Here is a 16,253-nt window from a genome sequence, read left to right as displayed (position 1 = left end):
CCAATTGTTTACAAGATAATAAGTATAAGTGTATACATAGTTGTGAATACATGAAATGGGTACATATAAGAAAAATAAAAGAATAAGAGAAACAATAGGACAGGGACGGTAGGCACGTTGGTGAGCTTATGCACGCCCCCTACAGGCCTCTTAGGAAGGGGGTGAGGTCAATAGTAGACAGTCTAAGGTTAAAGTTTTTGGGGTTTGGGGAAGAGACTACAGAGTCGGGTAGAGTATTCCAGACGTTGACCACTCTGTTGCTGAAGTCGTATTTCCTGCAATCAAGTTTGGTGCGGTTTACTTTGAGTTTGTAAATACAAACATAAAACTGTTTGAAAATAACTACGTTCCTCTTTGGAGGGATATGAAATTGTATTTTGATGCATGCTACTTGACCTGAGCAATAGAGTGGGGGAATCTCCGAAATAAGAGGTTACTCGAATTAGAGGACCATGAATTAAGGTCTGGGTGGCACAGCTACTCAGTAAAGTTAATGTTGGTTTTAAGAATACCCTACACCAGAGATGGGGTAGCTGAGAATACACGTGCATCTAGGGTCAGTTCTCGAAAACTGTCAACCCTTCAAGTTGCAAGTCATCCAAAGAGGCCCTTTTGAAGAGCTTGTCTTTTCATTTCTTCCTTTGTTTACCTCCTGTTCTGTCACCTTCCTCATCCACTTATTCTCCACTCAGCCTGCTCCCACTTATCTTCCTCCTTATTGCTGAGCTGGTCATATGGGGAACGCAACCTGTGAAAAGTATGCTTATGTGCCAGGAAATATAATGCATTTTTGGGTTGAATTTTGATGATTCAGGCCATCCAGGGAAAAGCAAAGAGACTCGAATCTCTCGAGATGCAACTTTCTAAAGTCAACTATTTGAGCGCTGCATGAATAAAAGACTTGTCATCATATAAACAGAGAATGACCAATTGTCATCCCACCTGGGGAAGAGGAAGACACGTGACGAATTAGCAATCAAAGACCAAGAGACAATCCAAATGCAAATCCTGATGGCTGGGAAAGATAATTAAAACTCTGGAGACTGTGATTATGAGTAGGTAGCATGAGAAAGCACATGGGTGTCAAGACGGTGTATTTATATTGACAGAAAATGTCCAAGAAAGCTTCTTTGTACAAGATAGCTGTCAGGGATTTTTGGGGGTAAGATGTAAACATGTATTGACTTTGTGTAAAGAGAGCTTTTATAACTGTCTCTTTGCCTTATTACTCAGTGACACTTGGCTAAAGACATCATAGACTTTGCAACATGAAATCTATGGAGAATTCTTCCTCCATTATCAAAATATATTCTCATGATGCTGATATCTTTCTAGCAATCAAAATCTGGGAAAGCAAGGGCATAAAGGGAAAAAATTGCCCCAATTGATGGTATCATTGAAGTTTTTAATGCTATAGGTCTGGAGGAAGTAATCTGGTGCCCTCTTGTCAGCCTTACCGGGTAGATCAGATATGAAACACAACCAGGCAAATTAATTCTAATTTATGGTAAAGTTACATTTAACAGAATCTTGCAAGTCTGAAAGTCCAATTCTCCTGCTGTGATGTGAGAACTTAAGGAACTCCCACTGTTCTTGGTAATGGTTGAGTTTAATAGGCATATTGATCTAGATCACACCTGTCAAACTGGTGGCCCACAGGCCGGATGTGTCACACACAGGCCACACCCACCCCAGCTCCTCAAAGGCAAAAAACATTGTGATACGTCACGTGACATGATCACGTGACCTGTGATCTACATCTAGCATATGAATATGTAAGAAACCAGACCATTTGAACAACCAATCAACAAGAGAACCAATCAGCTGCTGAGAATTTAAATATAGTTCCAAACAAACAACCAATCATATGACAACTGTCCAAATGGCACATATATAAGCTAAGAATAGAATAGAATAGAATAGAATAGAATAGAATAGAATAGAATAGAATAGAATAGAATAGAATAGAATAGAGAATGGAATGGAATGGAATGGAATAGAATAGAATAGAATAGAATAGAATAGAATAGAATAGAATAGAATAGAATGGAATGGAATGGAATGGAATGGAATGGAATGGAATAGAATAGAATAGAATAGAATAGAATAGAATAGAATAGAATAGAATAGAATAGAATAGAATAGAGAATGGAATGGAACGGAATGGAACGGAACGGAACGGAACGGAATAGAACAGAACAGAACAGAACAGAACAGAACAGAACAGAACAGAACAGAATAGAATAGAATAGAATAGAATAGAATAGAATAGAATAGAATAGAATAGAATATTCTTTATTGGCCAAGTGTGGTTGGACACACAAGGAATTTGGTGCAAATACTCTCAGTGTATATAAAAGAAAAGATACATTCGTCAAGAGTCAAGGATAATAAGGTACAACACTTAATAATAGTCATAGGGTTCACTAAGCAATCAAATCATACTAGGAAAGAGTCAATAAAAATTGTAAGGATACAAGCGACAAGGTTACAGTCATACAGTCACAAGTGGGAGTGGATGGGTAATAAGGAATGATGAGAAGACTAATAGTAATAATAGTGCAGACTTTGTAAATAGTTGGACAGTGCTGAGGGAATTATTTGCTTAGCAGAGTGATGGCATTCGAGAAAAAACTGTCCTTGTGTCTAGTTGTTCGGATGTGCAGTGGCCTATAGCGTCATTTTGAGGGTAGGAGTTGAAACAGTTTATGTCCAGGATGTGAGGGGTCTGTAAATATTTTCACAGCCCTCTTTTTGACTCGTGCAGTATACAGGTCCTCGATTGAAGGCAGAAAATCCTGTTGATGATGTTACCTAGTCTGCTATCAAAACGTTCAGAAACTAAATTGAAACAAGCTTGGAGAGCAAATCACTGTCAAAATCAAAAACCACAGCTACAAGTAGTTTATTTAGTTAATAACATTTGTAATGTACCTCCCAAAATTAGATTCAGGATGGTATACATCAAAGCTTAAAATTTTGGGCTCCACTGTGGTTGCAAGTCAAGGACTGTACCAGCTGGAAGAACATTTGTAGACGTCTCTCCAAAGATGAGAGATTTTCAGCTAGCAAAGGGATATGAAATATTGTTCTCCATTTATATTCCTCCATTGAATATTGCCCAGTCTGATTTTATTGCCTTGTTTATGGATATTACCTGTTCCTATTATGCTCTGCCATTACAGTTATTCTTTTGTTATGTTTTGCTTAATAAAATCTCAGGTTTTATCTCATTTGTGCAATTATTGCTTTCAAATCCATGAACCTCCTGCCCAGATTTTAGTCTGGCAAAAACCAATGTTGTTGCAATAATTGAGTCACTCTTGGAATATTTCACCCAGCATTTGTCATATCATGGATCTACTGTTTGGAATGAAGTCCAGTTATTATTCATCCTTTGCCTGAGAAATAATCCATGGTGGGAAGAGATCAGGGTTGGGCAGGCTTTTCAAAGTTGTTCACCAGAATAGGACAATGCTCTCTACGATCTTTGTAACTCTCAGAGCATTTCAGAGCAGACAGACTGACATTTTGGGGGCTTTCATTTTTGTTTGGGAGAGTTGAGTTTTTAAAGGATGAAGAGAGTGTTTTAAGCTGAACCTCTGAAGCTGTCTGGAAGAGCAGAACACCAGCGTATATTCCCTAGACTGGGGGAGAAAAAAATGCTCACGTCTCCTTTATAAGCTGTCCAAGAGCTTTTCTTCTTCTATCTTTTCTTCTATCTTTTCCTTAACATAACAAGGATGTTAGCAGATCTGGTTCCTTTGAAGAGCAAAGATTTCTTTTCCAGTGCTTCTGGGACTCCCCATGTCACTATGTAAATCTGTTGAAAAAGTATGTCTCAAACAAACTTCTGAACTTCCTCATAAAGTTCAGAAAGCAAGGGCAACTTCCAATCTGGTAAATGGTTCTGACAATTTTAATAAGCCTGTTTCCAAACTACTCCCCATAATGGACAGCTACATGGAACAAATTTAGCCTAGTCTAACTAATTGTCAGTGAAGAGCCAGGGAGTGTTGTCTCCCCAAAAATGATTTAGTAAATGTGTAAGGTGAATTCTTCAATGGAATATTTCTGTCATAACTTTCCTCACAACTAGATTTAGTGATTTAATATGGCTGCCATTACAAGCCAGGACTTATTAGATTGGATAAATCTATGAAACTGAGGTTTCTAGAAGGAGTTGAGTTTTGTTCTTTGCAGTTTATGTTTTTATCAGCAGAACAGGTGAAATTTCTTTATCCAAAGTCAACTTTTTCTGTCCTAGCAGGCCACTCAAAGCATTGCAGAAGATAATTTTGTCAGTCCCGAGTTGTGAATAATTTGTTTTTCCATGAAGTATCCTCCAGGCATGCTGAAGAAGAAGTTGGACTAGAACACCTTTTAAGGTCCCTTCCAGCCCTATGATTCTAAGTACCATCATTACAAAGAAGCATGACTAAACTGGGCTGAATCGATGATAGAGGCTATCACAAGGAAGACAGACTTGAGAAACCCATTTAATTAAAGGAAACTCACCTTCTCTGAGTTGATCTTCTCCAGATGAACTCAACCTCAACTGTTAGAATGTCCAGTAAGGCTGAAGAACTGTGGGAAATGAAATACAATATATCTCAAGGCACCAGATGCTGACCCTTTTATGACCCATGGTGCTGACATTATTTTTGCATGCTAAATCTGTTGCATTCTTCAGAATGGTGCTGACATTATTTTTGTATGCTAAATCTGTTGCATTCTTCAGAATGCTAATTGAGTACATTGTAATGCAAATTGAGAGCCATTGTTCATTAAGGGAACATGAAGATACCTCAGTCCTTCCAATTCTGCTTAAGTGGAATTCAACTGGAGCTGCAAGGAGTAAGAATCTAGGTGCAATATTTTTTATGGTTGTACAGACCCTCTGGAATATGCTTCTTTTCCAATCCAATACTTGCCCACTTCAGTCACCCACTGGAAAATGGCAAAAATGGCTTTTCCAACAGACTTTAGAAGATTAACCCCCCCCCCCCCCATTCTTTCTTCCTAACTGATAAGAAGGTATATAATATTGTTGATATTTTTATGAGAGTTACCATGATCATTATGATGTTTATAATTTGATATGCAAACTCCCTAGAGATATGTAATTAGAGAGGAATAGAAGTGGCGAAGAGTGAAAGATGGATGGATGGAGATAAATATCCTCTGCAATATCGTTCTATATTTTCTCTCCTACAGAGTTTCAAAGATGGTTACAGATAGGAAAAACCAACATTATCCACCTTGGCAAGTTGTCTGCTGCTCTCACCTGGGGATAGGAAATAAGGGACTGATAATTAAGACCAGACTGATGGAAAGGATATTGGTTGTAAAAACAAAGCCCACAATACTATAATGGCCAAATCTTACCAGATCATCAAATCTTACAAGGTTATTATTATTATTTAGATGAAAAAATAATCTCATAAGATTCTGACATTCTTTTGAGATTCCGGGCATTGTCAAATGCTTATGTTTATTAGATTTCTATGCCATTATGTAAAATTGTTTGGTAATGCCCAAGTCCTGCAAAAGTTTTCTGACTACTGTTCAACACTCTTTTCTAGGTATGTTATATTATGTATATATATTTTTTTCTGGCATCGAAGCTATCAGAGTTACTTCAACTCAAGCCCCTTGTTTCAGTGACATGCCGAATGAGATTTTTTTCCAATGACAAAATGACAGTGAAATGACCCGGTAAGTTGGATTATCTAGGAAAAAAATGTCCAAACACGCACACAACCTGGCACAGGAAAGATTTTACAGTCTCGCTTTGTTCTACGTTTTGGCAGACTCTCGTTATGACAGATTTTGTGCTGGGGAGGAAGGCCAAAAAACAACTCCCCTCTAATTATGAACTGACGTTCTTTCACTTGATATGAACTGTACCCACACGCACAATGTGAAAAAAAAGTTTGTTTGGGAGAGAAAAGAGAGTGAAAAAGACAGCAGTAGTAGGCAGGAATGCCAGCCTGACAAATTGGAAAGGAAAGCAAGGCTGAGATATGACCCCAAAGGGTTGCTAGCAATCTCCAAAAGGGATTCAGCCATCTTGCAGAAGAGGTACCTCCTGTGGACTGGCTTGGCCAGTAAGTATTGGCTTTAGAGCTATACCAGCTGTTTATTTAAATCTTCTTCTAAAGCATGCTGGAGAAATTGCAAGAGAAAGCAATGTACACCAGACCTGGGAAACAAGGACATCAATGCAGAGAGGGAAGACATAGTCATAATTTATTTTAGTTTAATTTATCAAATTTCTACACTTCCCATGTTCTCCAAATGAGCCTGGGCAGTTTACAACAAAAAACATACAGTTATACAGCGTGGGATTCTACCAGTTCAGACCGGTTCGAGTGAACTGGTAGTTCTGATGAGCATTTGGCCCCGCCCACCTGCCCCTGTCCTTTTCCTGTGCTTTATTTCCTGGTTTTTTAGCACAGCTGATCCGCGCAGCAGAGCAGTTTGCCGCGCATCAGCTGTTTTATTCACCGGGGATGCAGCAGAAGATAAATAATTGAGTTGAAAATGGATTTTTTTAAATGTAGAGCATATGGGCCATGTGCATGTTCGGTCCCTGACGCGCTTTGCGCGCACTCACTGAAACGGTTGTTACACTGGTTGAATCACACAACTGCAGTTATATTAAAAAAGGCGTTAGAAACAAATACAAACAGAATTAAAGCAAGGTCAAAATGAAGTTGTTAAAAAGTTAAGAGATGGAAAGGAGATCATAAGCACATAGTCCAGCAATTCAGGACTATAGTAAACCTAACCCACACAGGACAAGAAACAACGGTTGGAAAATAATCAAGCAGAGAAGCAACCTAGAACTAAGAAGAAATTTCCTAACAGTGAGAACAATTAACCAATGGAATAACCTAACTTCAGAAATTGTGGGTGCTCCATCGCTTAAGTCTTTCAAACAAAAGACTGGACAACCATTTCTCTGAAATGATATAAGGTCTCCTGTTTGAGAAGGGGATTGGACTAGAAGACCTCCAAGGTCCCTTCCAACTCTATTATTCTTAGTTTCTTTTAAAAAATGTTGGCGAATGAGAACCTTTTGAAAGTGGAATAATTGAGCAGGTCCATTTTTTTTTGTGATGTTAGCTTGAAAAGGTAGTTTCCCTCAAACCAAGTTCAATTTGGGTGACTATATGGATGCAGATATGTAGTTTTCTTGGCAACAACATGTGAAGTTCTTTGTTATTGCCTTTTTCTGTGATGTCTTTTCACCTCCTAATCCAACCAAGAAACCTGGTGTTCTTAGATGCTCTCCTAGTGTCAGGTACAAGGAACCAGAATGAGCAAATCAGATAATTATTGTTACTCACCTATTTACCAGAATCTCACCAGACTGACTGCACTCTCCTGGGAACAACCAGTTAAAGTCACCAAGGATTTTAGGGGAGAGGAGTTCAGGTCTCCATTGTTTTTTCCCCTGCAAAGATTCCAAGTTAGCCAGTTTCCTAACTTCACCCTCATTCTAGATGCAGATTCCACAAGATCCAGGTACATAACGACTAGATCTACCCTTTTAGTTTTTTTAGCTTCTTCCATCCCATTCTTATTTTCCCTTCTTGCTGAGATCCAAAAGAAACTGTCCTGTTCTGACAATCAGTCTTTTGGGTGGAATCATTTTTCAGAAGTTTTAAGTAAATGAAAGTTTTAAATAAATCTTCAGGGCCCTTTTTCCTCTACTGTCCAGGTCCCTTTTCTTTCTGCAAATTGCAACTATTCTGGTTTTATCGTATATCATCAGCCATGTTTGGATTTTCCAGCTGAGATGCTTTAAATAAATATGTAACACAAGACAGAATAACCTTTATGGATATGGCCAAATAATATCTATGCAATTCAGCATCCTGCCTCCCATAGTGACCAAGTAATATGCTGTTATGAAAGTCATCAGCAGACTATCAAGGAAATAGCTTTTGCCAACTGTTCCTTCCTGTCAAGATGCCACATGGAGTCATCATGACAAATACTTCTTAGTGGAAACAAATCATCCATAGATTAGCATTAAAATCCCCTTTTAAAATAATATATACAGATTGCATTAAATGCATAAGTGAATGGAAACTGGAGGAAAGAAGGGAAGCTCCCTTCCATAGTCTTAAAGCATGAAAAAAATAGAGTAGTGTAGAGTTAAGTAGAGTAGAGTAGGGTAGAATAGGGTAGGGTAAGATAGGGTAGAGTAGAGTAGGGTAGGGTAAGATAGAGTAGAGTAGAGTAGAGTAGAGTAGAGTAGAGTAGAGTAGAGTAGAGTAGAGTAAATGAAATAAAACAGAACAGAACAGAATAATACTTTATTGGCCGAGTGTGATTGGACAGACAACAAATTTGTCTCCGATCTATAAGCCTACAGTGTACATACAAAACAACAAAGTAATATAATCATAAAAATACCAAGAATATCTTATGATTGTAGAGTATCAAGAAAACATCAAAATAGATCTCTCCATAGCCAGAAAGTGAAAGAATCAAAATGAAAATATTTCTGGGATATTTTCCTTTCCTTTTGTTTCTTTTTGCCACGTCTTCCTTCCTCCTCCTAGTCTCTCTCTGACTCTGTCGACACAACTCAATTCACCAGGTTACTAAAGCAACCTAAATGAAAGAAGCTCTGAGTTTGCTAAGTCCAAGGTTAACTATAGGTAGTTCTTCACTTACAACCATTTATTTAACGACCATTCAAAGTTACAACAGCACTGAAAAAAGTAAATTATGACCATTTTTCACACTTTTAGATCATTGTAGCAACCCCATGGTCATGTGATCAAAATTCAAATGCATGGCAACTGACTGGTATTTATGACGGTTGCAGTGTCCCAGGGTCATGTGATCATTTTGTGTGACTTTCTGACTAACAAAGTCAATGGGGAAACCAGATTCACTTAACAATCGCGTTACTAACTTAACAACTATGGCGATTCAGTTAGCAACTGAGGCAAGAAAGGTCATAAAATGGGGTAAAATTCGCCCAACAACTATCTTGCTTAGCAACAGAAATTTTGGGCTCATTTGTAGTCATAAGTCCTTGCCTGTATGTTGTGGATTCTTGCACTGGACGAAGGTTGGACTAGTTGGTCAGGCTTCTTTTAATTACTTTTATTGCATGTTTCTGTGTGGTAGATTAATTCAGTAGGCAAGACTATGGATTAAATGATCTCCAAGCATCCTTCTGAACCTTTTTTCTTGAAGCTGTAAGCAGCGTTCTCGTAATAGGAGAATTATACCTGCTAAGTCCTTATCTGTCCTGGCTAAGAACTTCATGTTATGAACACAGCCTCTTCCTTTGTCTTCCTCTTCCCTTTGTCTTCCTCCTCTCATTCATCTGCCACTTCTTTCTCTTCTGGTACCCATAGATTTCTCCCACACATGGACACAGGCAACTGCTACATGCTATTGTATGTGTGTGTGTGGTGTGTTTTTTTAAATGACATTTACCAGAGAAAGTTTTATTTGTGACATTTACTTCCAAGCTCCCTAAAAGTTTGTGTCAAACGCCGCCATTGACAAGATTCTTAACAGCTTGTAAATAATATATAACAGATTCTGAACTCATTTCATGGCTGTTTTGCTTTATCCATTGGAAAACAATTGGTTTGTAAAAGGAGGTACTAACAGGAACTAGTCAAAACTGATTCAGGTTCCTTGTAATCTTTACTCAGAAGATACACCAAAGCTCGGAAAGGTTAATGAACCACTTGTGGTAGCATTTTCTTCCACACTTTAACTTTGCTTTATTCCTGATAGAACGATTAACTTCTCAACTAACCTTTCTACTTGTTACAGACATTCTGCCCACTAAAGCTTTCTATTGATTTTTTTCCTGGGATCTTTTTATAAAATGTAGCTTTAAATGCCTGCTTTTTTCATGGTCAAGTTAGCATCTGGCTCTATGTTCACACAGATTAATTTGCAGGATATATTTTCCCCTTCCACATCTTTTCCTTTTCTCTTAAAAATAAAATCGATCATGCTGCTACTAATATTGTCCCCTAACTTCCTTATTGCAAAAATAATTTAAATTGCCTCAGATCACTTCCCTTGTTAAGAACTACAGAAATAAGAGAAGCAATATTAAACAGGTGCATTAAATGTGATTTGTCTGTGAAGCACAGAATAATCTCCAGGTTTCTCCTCGTTTTTCACTTTGCCTAAGGAGTAAATAAATTGTAACCCAAGTCCCTTTCTGTGCCTATTTTCCCTGTGCCTATTTTTAAAATCAAAATGATTAAAAAATCTGTAGCATTGAGAAATACACAGAAACTATATAATAATTCCTAAGAGGCTTAAGAACATTGAAAAAAAGAGGCCTATACACCCTAAAAGTAAAAATTGAATCTTACAATGCTTCCAACGTAAATAACTTGGCCATTTTTTAATATACCCTAATCATAGCATAAAGCAGGGGTCGCCAACCTTTTGGACCTCAGGGACCACCAAACTCATAATTTTAGATCCCAGGGACCACTAATCGCTTCTGTGGGAGTGGCCTAATTTGTGGGTGTGGTTTGGTGGTCATATGACTGGCTGGGCATGGCTTCTTTGTAAGTATTATAAATATTTATATAAATATTGAATCTTTTATTAAAAAAGAGCAACTTTTACCCAAAATCAGGCAAAGCAGGCAGATTGAGTTGCTCACAGAATAACAGATTCATTCAGAGATCTATCTATCTGCCATTGGCTAGCTCAGTCTGTCACATAAAGTTTGCTTGCAAGCAAATTCATAAAATTTGCTAGCAAACAAACTCACAAAATTAACTCACAACATACCGTGCATGTAAATATTGATTTTTTTTTATTAAAAAGAGCAACTTTTACCCAAAATCAGGCAAAGCAGGCAGATTGAGTTGCTCACAGAATCATTCAGTGATCTATCTGCCATCGGCTAGCTCAGTCTCAAATTTGCTTGCCATGAATCTGCACTGAATTTGCTTGCAAGCAAACCTTCAGTCCTGAGGAAGGTTCGGCTGTGCTGAGCCAAAGATCTAAAGACTAGCTGGGAAAGCAAGAAATCCAACCATTTCCTGCTTCCTAGCTAATCTAAATCTCCCGGCACAGCAGAACAGATGATGGTCAGAAAAAGGAAAAATAGCAATTTAGCAGGCAAGTTTACTGGGTAAGGAGTGAGTGGGCGGGGAGGGTTCCCACGGGCCATGTGGGCGGCGCAGCCTTGTGTTTCTGCACAGCCTGGATTAATTGCTTTTGGGGGGTGCTCTGCGGGTAAGATTTCTCTGCGGCCCACCAAAATTTTCTCACGGCCCATCAGTGGGCCGCAGCCCACCAGTTGGCGACCGCTGGCATAAAGAACTAGCTGGTCTAGCTACTGGCCTAGAAACCAGGAGACTGTGAGTTCTAGTTCCACTTTAGGCATGAAAGGTGGCAAATCTCTCTGTTCCCAAGTGCCCCATTGCAGTGGTGGTATTCAAATTCTTTTAGTGTGTCTTGGTGGTGTGGCGTGGCTTGGTGGGCGTGGCTTGGTACGCGTGGCAGGGGAAGGATACTGCAAAATCTCTATTCCCTCCCTTCTCCTGGGGGAAGATTACTGTAAAATCCCATTCTTTCCCCCACCCAACTAACCTGCTTTCCAGCTCCGTTCTCCTGTGCAGGGCAACAAAAGAAGACCCAGCCAATCAGCAGAGAATAAATGGAGGCGGGGCCAAGAAGAGGTGGTATTTACCAGTTCTCTGAACTACTCAAAATTTCCGCTACCAGTTTTCCAAAACCTGTCAGAACTGGCTGAATACCACCTCTGCCCCATAAGTGACCAAACATTTTTCACTCCGACGGAGAAATGACAGACACTCAAAGCTTTCTGTGTTTGCCAGGCCTGAGGGAGGGGAGTTCAGCTGGTACATTGTTCCGGGGCCCATGGAGCTCAAAGGGGGCCCATGAAGGGGAATTTTTTTTAAAAAAATTTTTTTACAAAACCAAATTTTTAAAAAGAAAAACAGCAGGACTGTTCCATACTAGCAGGTTCGAAGACCTGTATTCCCATTGGTCCGGAAGAGCCGGGCCGTGATTGGTCACTGTAAACACTCAGGATTGGTTCGTATGAGGTTTGCCGCGATTGGGTAAAACCAAGCGCGGCAAACTCAAAAACCTGTCATTGGCTGCCTAGCCGCGGCCAGCTCTATAAAAAGAGCTGGGGTTTTTGTCTCAGAATCTGTTTGCTTAATAAAGAGCTGTTGTTCACTACTCGAGCCTAGTCTTTCTATGGGACCCACCGACCATACTTAACAAGGACGGTGTGTCAACATGGACATACCCAGGCGTGGGTGATGCTGTGGGACGGTGGGGGTGGCTCGCCGCAAAACACTCCAAAGCTGGATCAAATCAACTCATTGGAGGGCAAACAACAAGGAAGGAAGGTGTGTCCTTCCCACGCAGCAGTGGCAGGAAGGATTGCCGTCCGCCTCCTCCCCTTCCTCTCTCTTTCTCCCCTTCTCCCCAGTTCCTGAAGAATGAACTTCCACTTCTCACCCTGTCGAAATCCTTCACGCCAAAAGGAAGGAGGTGCCCCCGTTAGCTTAGTTGGAGGATCTCTGTGCGCCAGCCGTGCCAAAGGGTAACTGGCGAGAGAGGCGGCTTTAAAAAGCAGGAGAATAAACTGGAGGAGGAGAGGGGGAGGGCGAGGGAAGTGCCACTTTTCTTTCATTCGTATAGACTAGAGCAGGGGTTCTCAACCTGGGGTGCTCGCACCCTCTGGGGGTGCAAGACAATATTCCAGGGGTTGCGAGAAAAGTCCAGGTAAATAATAGGATATTGGCTATATGTTGGCATTTTTATTTTCTTTTGCAATGGATTAACTTAACTGAGCAAAATATAAATTTCAGGGGGTGCAAGGTTCGAGTGAAATTCGGGGTGAAAAAAAGGTTGGGAACCACTGGACTAGAGTGAATCATTCTTGTCCCAGTTGGGGAAACAAAAAACCATCTACTTGTGGGCTGCATGGACTCCAACGCCGCTTCTCCGTACTTCATCCTCAACCCCCTCCCCCGCTTCCCGATCTGCTTCACTGCCCTGGCAGCCCCTCCCCCTCTTTTTTAATGAGCTCTTGGTTGTTTAGGAGTTACGTGATGTCGGTTCACGGAGTGACGCAAAATCCACAAGGTAGTGAGGAGGGGAAGGGGAGACGTTAACTTAATGTGTAGGTGTGGGAGCCCATATTAGTCTTGTTCTAACACTTAATCCTCTCAGCGGCCCTGGTACTTGCAAAGGTGACAGGTGTTGTTTTTTTAATAAAAAGAATTGTTTTATTTTTGACAACAAACAGTGACAAACACAAACATAAAACATCAAATAAAACATCTTTCCATTGTTCAGTGTGTCAGTGGGTATAGATCTTTTGTGCACAATGTCAACAGTCTTTCCCTTCTAAATTTGAATTAAAATTCATATTATACAGATAAACTATGCATATTATATTATATTATTATCAAATCATTATTAAACTTTAATTACAGATTCACGTCATCCTTTTTGAGCAAATCTCAACTTTTACAAAACCTAGTTCATAATATCATTCATTTCATTGTAATCAATTATAACATAATGCATCGAATTATCTTTACTATTATATTTATGTTATCATATATTTTACTTCTCTATTTTCTTATCTAGCCATTGATAAAATAAATCCCAAATTGTATCATATTCTTTATCTTCTTGCTCTCTAATTGCTAATGTCAATTTATTCATTTCTGCACATTCCATAATTTTCTTAATCACCTCCTCTTCTATCAGAATTTTTTTTCACTTTTCCAGTTTTTAGCAAATACAATTCTAGCTGGCAAAGGGAACAGTTTGAAATGGAGCATTTCGAAGCATCCCCTTTGCACGCAGACAAAGCTTCCTCTCCCTTTGGGCGAAAAGCATTTGGGCAACTACCACTGGCCCTGCCCTCTCCGTCTCACTGCCTGCTTGCCCGTGGCCTCAACCAGGGCCAAGCTCTTGGCATGCTCCAGCCTCCACCCACCCTGCCAGGAGGACAAAGAGCCCCCACAGGGTGCCGTGCCCAAGAAGCATCTGGGCAGGTGGAGGTCAGGGCACGCTGAGATCTTGGCCCATTGCAGCTGCAGGCAAGCAGACAGTGGGATGGAGAGAGCGGGACCAGCAGTAGCTGCACTCCCACTCCCATCAGCCCCCCACACTTGCTGCCTCTTGCACTTTAAAAAAAAAAAGGTCTTCCTGAAAATAAGCCCACGGTTATTTTCAAGCCCAAAAGAAAATAAGACCGGGTCTTATTTTCGGGGAAACACGATAGTAGTGAAGATATCAGGCTAGAAACTGGGAGTTCTACTGCCACCTTAGGCACAAAACCAACCTTGGGCCAGTCACTCTCTCTCAGCCCTATAAAGAAGGCAATGGCAGACCATTTCTTAAAGCTTGCCAAGAAACCTGTAGGAACTTGCACATATGAATGGTAAGAGTGACTCGAGGGACATACACACATATACATACAAGATTCTGACAGTATTAGAGATAACCAACACCTTGTAATCAAGTCCCCCCCCCTCATTTTTAATACAGGGTCTCTTCCTCACCCACATCAGATACACACCTCTTGTTGAGACAAGATTCAAGAGATCCTTCTTGACAGGCACGCAAAAGAGGATCCAATACAGACTACTAGACTTCAAAAATAGCATATTACTTTGTACCATATATATATATATATATAGGATCCCCTCTTCAGTCTGGTACAATCTGTAGGAGAAAAAAAAAGCAGAGCCTGGAGGTGGAATCAAAAGAGGAACCAGGCTAGAGTTGGTACATTCCCACAAATGGTCCAAGTCCAAGCCTTTTGAATTCCATTAACTCTTATCTAGCAGCAATTTAGTGCTGACCATTAATTGATTAGATTCTTGTGAATAGGCATGAACCATGAATCACCTTAACTGAACCTTAACACATGGTCCTGATTTTTCACACCTGACACTAGCATTCATGTAGCTTAGCTCCATTTACCTGGGCAATCCTACAAGGTTAAACAAAATACATGTGCAGCCTCATCTCCAAGTCTGCTCTCCCAGCCTGCCAACAAATTGGCATATTAACATATTGTGGACCTCATGATACATCTAACATATCTAATTTAATTTTAATTGGCTTGGAAATAGCACAATTGTATTTGACTTTGGAAAGCATAGATTGAATATTGCCCAGCCTGTTGAAAACTGTCACAGATTCTAAGAAATCTACAGTGGTAGTTGAAACAGAACATGGCCTTATTCCAATTTTGTTTTTTGTTTTTTTGAATCACCAAAGTAAATAAAATAAATGTTTCTTTCCTCTTTGGTTATCAGTTAATGAATATTTCTCTTCTAATTAATTACCATAAAATATTTCATTGGTCACATTGAATTGGTTGGCTGTAATACATCAACCAATCAATGACCGGCAAAAAATAAATGGTCAAATGCAAGAAAACTGTCTACAATTAGGAAATATTTGAAGCATCAGAGCAACTAGACACAAGGACAGTTTTCCCCCCATGCCATCACTCTGCTAAACAACTAATTCCCAGAACACTGTCAAATTATCTAACAGGGCTGTATTACTGTTATTCTTCTCATCTTTCCTATTACCCAGTTCCTTGTCTTCTTATGACTAAAACTTTGTGGCTTGCATCTTACAATTTATATTAATTGTTTTATTTCGTATCCTACTATGATTTATGTTGATTGCTTATTTAGCATGCTATGACTAATCACTAAGTGTTGCATCTTATGACTTAGGATGAATGTATTTTTATGATTATTATGATCCCGATTTATCATTTGTTGCTTGTATGTCCACTGAGAGCTTATGCACCAGTTATACATTCCTTGTGTCCAATTCTTTGTGTCCAATCACACTTGGCCAATAAGGAATTCTATTCTATTCTATTCTATTCTATTCTATTCTATTCTATTCTATTCTATTCTATTCTATTCTATTCTAATTCTAATTTCTATTATTTCTATTTCTATTCAGGACTGAGAGGCTAAGATTCAGAGGAGGACATTCAAGCTGGATCTCATCAGGAAGTTTGTTGCAAATTGTTGCCTTTCTCCAGATCATTATTTTCATTAATAAGGTTCATTAATTTTGGGAAGTTTGGATTAAGATCTGAATTTTGAAATGGCCCAACGCCTTTTAACAAGATGTTCTTCCTACACACCCACAGACATGGAAAGCCAGCAAAGAAAAACACACAACACTCTCCAACAAGAAAA

This window comes from Notechis scutatus, chromosome 6, assembly GCF_049901735.1.
Source record: "Notechis scutatus isolate UNSWTSFEM ecotype Mainland chromosome 6, rNotScu1.2, whole genome shotgun sequence".
Taxonomy (NCBI): Eukaryota; Metazoa; Chordata; class Lepidosauria; order Squamata; family Elapidae; genus Notechis; species Notechis scutatus.
This window is presented reverse-complemented; position numbering follows the sequence as displayed.